Source organism: Zea mays, chromosome 1 (genome assembly GCF_902167145.1).
Source record: "Zea mays cultivar B73 chromosome 1, Zm-B73-REFERENCE-NAM-5.0, whole genome shotgun sequence".
Taxonomy (NCBI): domain Eukaryota; kingdom Viridiplantae; phylum Streptophyta; class Magnoliopsida; order Poales; family Poaceae; genus Zea; species Zea mays.
This window is the reverse complement of record NC_050096.1, coordinates 185,051,799-185,057,847: the sequence shown is the minus strand read 5'-3', so window position 1 is coordinate 185,057,847 and position 6,049 is coordinate 185,051,799. Positions and strand designations below refer to the sequence as shown.

The following is a 6,049-nucleotide window of genomic DNA, read 5'->3' as shown; positions in this document are numbered from 1 at the left end:
TTCAGCTTCTACCACGACGTAATTATCCTTGGCCGAAGACAGGAATACCATGTCTGAGCCACACTTCTGACTGCCATGACGAAGGATTTCGCCATGACAGCAGCGTTGCCCCCATACGAGGATATTGTTGCATCGTAGCTCATCAGAAACTGCTTTGGATCCAAGTGCCCATCATACATGGGTAACTAAGGTGGCCTGTAGGATGGTGGCCACAAGGTAGCTTGCAATTCTGCTGCCAGAGGAGAAGCATCATCAAAAGCAAAGTTATCAAGATGAAAGTCGTCGTACCATTCATCTTCGTTGATTGGGCTTTCTTGACGAAGCTCCCTATGTTGGGGTCTTCGGTCTTGGTCATCTTGCGTGAGATGACGCATCTCCTCAACTGCTTCATCAATCTTCTTCTGAAGGTCGGCCAGCCGAAGCATTTTTCCTTTTTCCTCTATACTTGTTGATGGATTGCTTCTAAATCCCTGATCTCCTGATCAAGCTGTTCCTCATGAAGCATTGGGCTGGTGGCCTTTCTCTTTTGGCTCCTGGCCTCTTGCAGGGAGAGTGCGTCCTGATTTGTGTCCAGTGGCTGCAAGGCAGCCCCTGGCATCGTTACCTTCTTCGGCGGCATGACGAAGGTGAATGCTTGCCGAAGGTTGTGGAAGTGAGTTCACCGGAGGTGGGCGCCAATGTTGGTCACTTGTTCTCAAATGCTGAGTCAAGAACAAGGCAACACAATTGTTAATTATAATAGACCTTCATCCTCCAAAGTATTATCTCCTCATGGGTATAATACTAATCAGACGAAGGTCGAGAAGGACATACCTTTATCATTTATTGTATGAATAAGAATGCAAAAGGATGTAGACAATAATTGTATATCATTGATTTATCTATATTTTCATCCCAGAAAACATGTATGAATATTAACAGATTTCACATTACAATGATACCTTCGGCTTGCTCGAAGGTGAAGATGCGGGAGAGCGATTACAATCCAGCGTGAACAGTACGGTGCTACTGTTCAAGTATTTATAGGCACGAGATGTAGCCCGAGTAAAAGTACATTTATGTCCTTGTCATCCGTCTTCAATTATAATACGAAACATTAAGGACTAAATAGTCTTTATCCTTTTTTGGTCACTGTTGTATTTGGTCTTCGTCATCAACCTGAGCCAAAGTCCCTTGATTATAGCTTCGTCGCCCATTTTTGTCACCTTCAAGTTACACCTCTACTCTTGTCACAGAAGAATATCTCTATTCCGAAGCTGAAGCCTCCTGCAATAATCTATGTCATGCTGGAGACATATGGTTAGTTACTTTTTTAGGACCTTCGGAGGAGGAAGGCCCCCAATAATATTCATTTATGTAATCGTTGTGTACGTGGGTTTTGATCCTAGCACGTACATGGTTCACATTCGGTTTGCCTTTTAAAACCGAGTGTGACACCTAGCCCCCCTAGTCGTCCCTCATGGCCCTGCCCCTAGCCCCCTAACCAATAGCCCTTAAGTCCAGGTCCCCCACGACCTCCAGGTTTAGCCATCTGCCGACATCACCACTCGACAGGTATGATTTTTGTGCTAATGCTAAAGTATTCCCCACGAAGCCTCAAATAAGAAATAGGGATCACGGGAACAGGAATAGAGATGAGTTTGTCCTTGTTAAGCTAAACAAAGTGGGATGAGAAATGGGTTTCACGGAAGGGGGGAGCTGGTCTCCAGCCCCGCCCCCATCCTAGTCACAGGCTGCGTAACTTTTTCTGTTTAAGTTAGTTTTTTAGGGTGTGTTTGGTTTGAGGAATGAAGTGATCTATCTTCTTCTCACTCCTCACATTTTTATTTGGTTTGTTGAATAGAATGAGTTGATCCATCACCACCTCATTCCTTATAAGCTAATAATTAGTATATACATGAGGAGTGGGTTGATTCCACCAAAATTGATGGAATGAACTTATGATGCATCACCTCATGAAGCATTGGGTGACTCCACAAACCAAGCACACCATTAATTTGGCCTAGTAATCTTAGGTATGTTGTGGCGCAGTTAGCCATGAGGCCTAAAATTGCTCCCTTCCCCCTCTTTCCCCCTATTTTGTTTGTTAGATTAGAGAAGAGTAATCTAGGGGATGTTTGGTTTTTAGACTAAATTTTAGTCCCATCACATCATATATTTAAATGTTAGTTAGAAATATTAAATACAATATAATATTAAATATAATATAGTTATTATAAAACTAATTATCCAGATAAGAATTAAACAAGAAGATGAATCTACTAAGCTCAATCAGTATGTGATTCGCACACATGTTACTATTTGCTAATTATTGATTTATTAGGCATAATAAAATTTTCTTATCATTAGTCTTCATCAATGTAATTAATTTTATAATTAAACTATATTTACTACTTATAATTAGACTTTTAATATATGATGTGACATGAAATAAAATTTAGTTAGAGAACCAAACAGCCTTAGAGCATCTCCACTAGTTCCAAAAACTCCATAAATTTATTTTAGAGTGTTAGTAACCAAAATTCATGCTTCAGCAGTTTCTTAAATGAGGTCGCTAAAAATAGTAACTTCTTAAATATTCATATTTAGTCCCAAACTTGGAAAGTTGTTTCATACTCCCAATGGTCTCTTTTACTCATCAATCACACCATAAAATCACTTGTTTGACATTGATTTCGCACTCGTGTATAAGTTATGCACTTTAAATGATTTAAGGTATGAAAATAATAAATTTATATCAAATTAGCATAGTTAAAAAAACAACCTAAGAGCATGTCCAATTGTTATCTAAAAGGTTTCTAAATCCCAGTTTAAAGAGTCATTAGATAATTGTTATCTAAAAGGTTTCTAAATCCCAGTTTAAAGTCATTAGATAAAACACATGTCGAGTGGTATTGTAAAGAACTAGTGTTTGGTGCGCGCCCATGCATGCATGTTCAGCTGTGTTGTAAGCTTTTTTATTATAATAAGCATGTATAATCTTGTATTATGTCATGAACATGTGTACATGCATGGAGTAATCGTTTTTTGGTCACATAAGTATGTAAGTATGAAAGCAAATTTAAGCATATTAAGGGCAAATAAGTACGTAGGACGTTTTCAAACAACTTATATCAATTGTAGAGTGAACTGAGATTACAATACATACTAAATAGCATTAAACCACCATGCATCAAGAGCTAACAACAATGTGTTTGAAGGCGTTGCGTGAACATATACATGTCCAAAAATAGAGGTAAAACCATACCTGTTCTGAATGAAAGTTGCAAACTGTTAGAATGCACAATGCACCTTCTTTCGATTCCAAAATAGTAGGTCATTAGGTGATGATGCGAAAAAACAGCAAACAACAAATGAGATTTATAACATAGAGGTTTACGACGATAGGTAACAATTTTGTTTACTTGAAAAACATACTTGTTCTGAATGAAAGTCTGAAATTATTGAAATAAGTTGTCGAAGATTCAAATTGGAATGTGAACATGCACAAATGGAGTAGAGAACAAATGAGATTTTGTGGTACGTAAGCTGATTAAGAATGTAAATAATAGTAAAAGAATGATGCATTGGTGTACAACGATGCATTGATACATAAGTACGTATGAAGGGACATCATGTCGAGCTATACATGGAAGATAATGTGCATGATGTTTATGCGAATATAACCAATATCGTCCTGATTAATGGTATCCAAAGCTATTATCTCGTGACTATGGAAATAGATAGGTAACAATTTTGTTTTCTTGGAAAAACATACCTGTTCTAAATGACATTCACAATTTGTGGTCTTGCTAGCAGTAAAATGGTTTAGCAGCAGATCCTTACACGTTCAAATTTCAAGGCCTGATTGAAGTTGAAATAAACACTTGAAGGCCGGATCTATTCCTTATGTAGCTTGCTTCCCCTCGTCTAGGGTCGGAGGGAGCTTCTAGTTAGGAATACAGATTAGTTGAAGCTAGAAGAATGATGCATTGGTACATAAGTATGTATGAAGGGACATCATGTCGAGCTATACATGGAAGATAATATGCATGATGTTTATGCAAATATAACCAATATTGTCCTGATTAATGGTATCCAAAGTTATTATCTCATGACTATAGAAATAGATAGGTAACAATTTTGTTTTCTTGGAAAAACATACCTGTTCTGAATGAAATTCACAATTTGTGGTCTTGCTAGCAGTAAAATGGTTTAGCAGAAGATCCTTACGTATTCAAATTTCAAGGCCTGATTGAGGTTGAAATAAACACTTGAAGGTCGGATCTGTTCTTTATGTAGCTTGCTTCCCCTCGTCTAGGGTCGGAGGGAGCTTCTAGTTAGGAATGCAGATTAGTTGAAGCTAGATTAGTTTGAGAATTTTCAGACTCAAATTTAAGGTCTTGCTTCAAAGTCTCGAGCTTAAAATACGCCTAAATGTAACTGAACATTAGCGGGTTAGGTGCTGATTTGTGCAATCTGAACAATGAAGTCCAAGCAACAGGTAGCTGAGGCTCATCAAACGAACACGAACTGAACTGCGAGGGGTTGCATGTGTATATGCTGGTTATTCCAACACCTAATCATATCCTAATATAACAGAACAATAGCAGCAAACTAAGAAATAAAGAGGAAAAAAATAGATCGCAGGTCGGTCCAATGAACATGAATCAAAATACGGGGGATGCAAGCGGATGGTGATAATTCAAAGACATAATCATATCCGGATCTAGTAGAACAATAGCAGCAAACTAAGAAAAAAAAGAAAGGATGAGCGTGGATGTCATACCTGCTTACCCCTTGCGCCCACGGTCGCCTTATTCTCTATTGATGCCTTTTGGCGGCGCTTGGCCCTGCGCCCGCGCAACGACGACACGATGGACATGCGGCAGGAATTGAGAAGAGCGAGCCAGAGGCGGGTAGGGATGAAAATCAAGAAGAGGCCGGGATGGGCATGGATTGCTCGGCGTGGGTGCGGTGGCGTGGGGGACTCAGCGGCAAGCAGAGGCATGCGGTCCTGGTCCCTTCGCTTACTATCCGGAAGTCTCCAACGGCATGGAGACAAAACAGATGCTTTCGATGGCTACTACATAGATGAGCTACGCCCGCTGACCGTCGATGCTGAAATGAACGGTTGGGGAAAAATCAGACGTGGACACAGCGAGAGAGCCGGTTTTGAACTGGCTTTCATATATAGTCATATCCGGATCTAGTAGAACAATAGCAGCAAACTGAGAAAAAAAGAAAGGATGAGCATGGATGTCATACTTGCTTACCCCTTGCGGCCACGGCCGCCTTCTTCTCTGCTGATGCCTTTTGGCGGCGCTTGGCCCTATGCCCGCGCAACGGCGACACGACGGACATGCAGCAGGAATTGAGAAGAGCGAGCCAGAGGCGGGTAGGGACGAAAATCAAGAAGAGACCGGGATGGGCATGGATTGCTCGACATGGGTGCGGTGGTGTGGGGGACTCGGCGGCAGGCAGAGGCATGCAGTCCCGGTCCCTTCGCTTACTATCCGGAAGTCTCCAGTGGCATGGAGACAGAACAGATGCTTTCGATGGCTACTACATAGATGAGCTACGACCTCTGACCGTCGATGCCGAAATGAACGGTTGGGGAAAAAGCAGACGTGGACACAGCGAGAGAGCCGGTTTTGAACCGACTTTCATATATAGAAATGTTGCCAAAATTATAAAGTTGTTACATCTTTATTTTTTGTTGTCACATTTGGCAAGCCCAAAGAAACTCCCCAAAAGCATGTTTTAGCATGTGAAACTATTTTGTGCGTCTTCTTCTCACGTGTTCTCTCCCCCCACCCCACATGTTTTCAGCCAACTACTACATTACGGTCAGAAGCACATGCACCTACAGGACCAAGGACAAAGGACGCCGGTGTCAGAATGATGGCGAGGACTTGCACACTTGTGGATGACAACTCATATACAACCTAACTATTTGAAATATTTGATTACTAAAAACAGAGAACTGATGTAGAACATAAAAGTTTTTACTCTCTATTATCACTTTGCAACTCCCTACATCTGTTTTATGGAATTTTTTTACAAAACT

General features: G+C 40.6%; 1 long non-coding RNA gene across 3 annotated transcripts; it reads right to left on the bottom strand.

Annotated features, from left to right (window-relative positions):
* Positions 1-1,036: 1,036 nt before the first annotated feature.
* Positions 1,037-5,093, bottom strand: LOC103641111 (uncharacterized). Of its 3 annotated transcripts, XR_002266273.1 has the most exons (5): positions 4,769-5,093; positions 3,758-4,315; positions 3,418-3,434; positions 3,248-3,294; positions 1,037-1,266 (listed from the first exon to the last, which is right to left on the bottom strand). It is a non-coding gene; the product is annotated as an uncharacterized lncRNA (long non-coding RNA). The 3 variants fall into 3 exon arrangements; XR_002266272.1 differs by lacking the exon at positions 4,769-5,093 and having other exon boundaries at positions 3,758-4,760; XR_002266274.2 differs by lacking the exon at positions 3,418-3,434 and having other exon boundaries at positions 3,758-5,093.
* Positions 5,094-6,049: the final 956 nt, after the last annotated feature.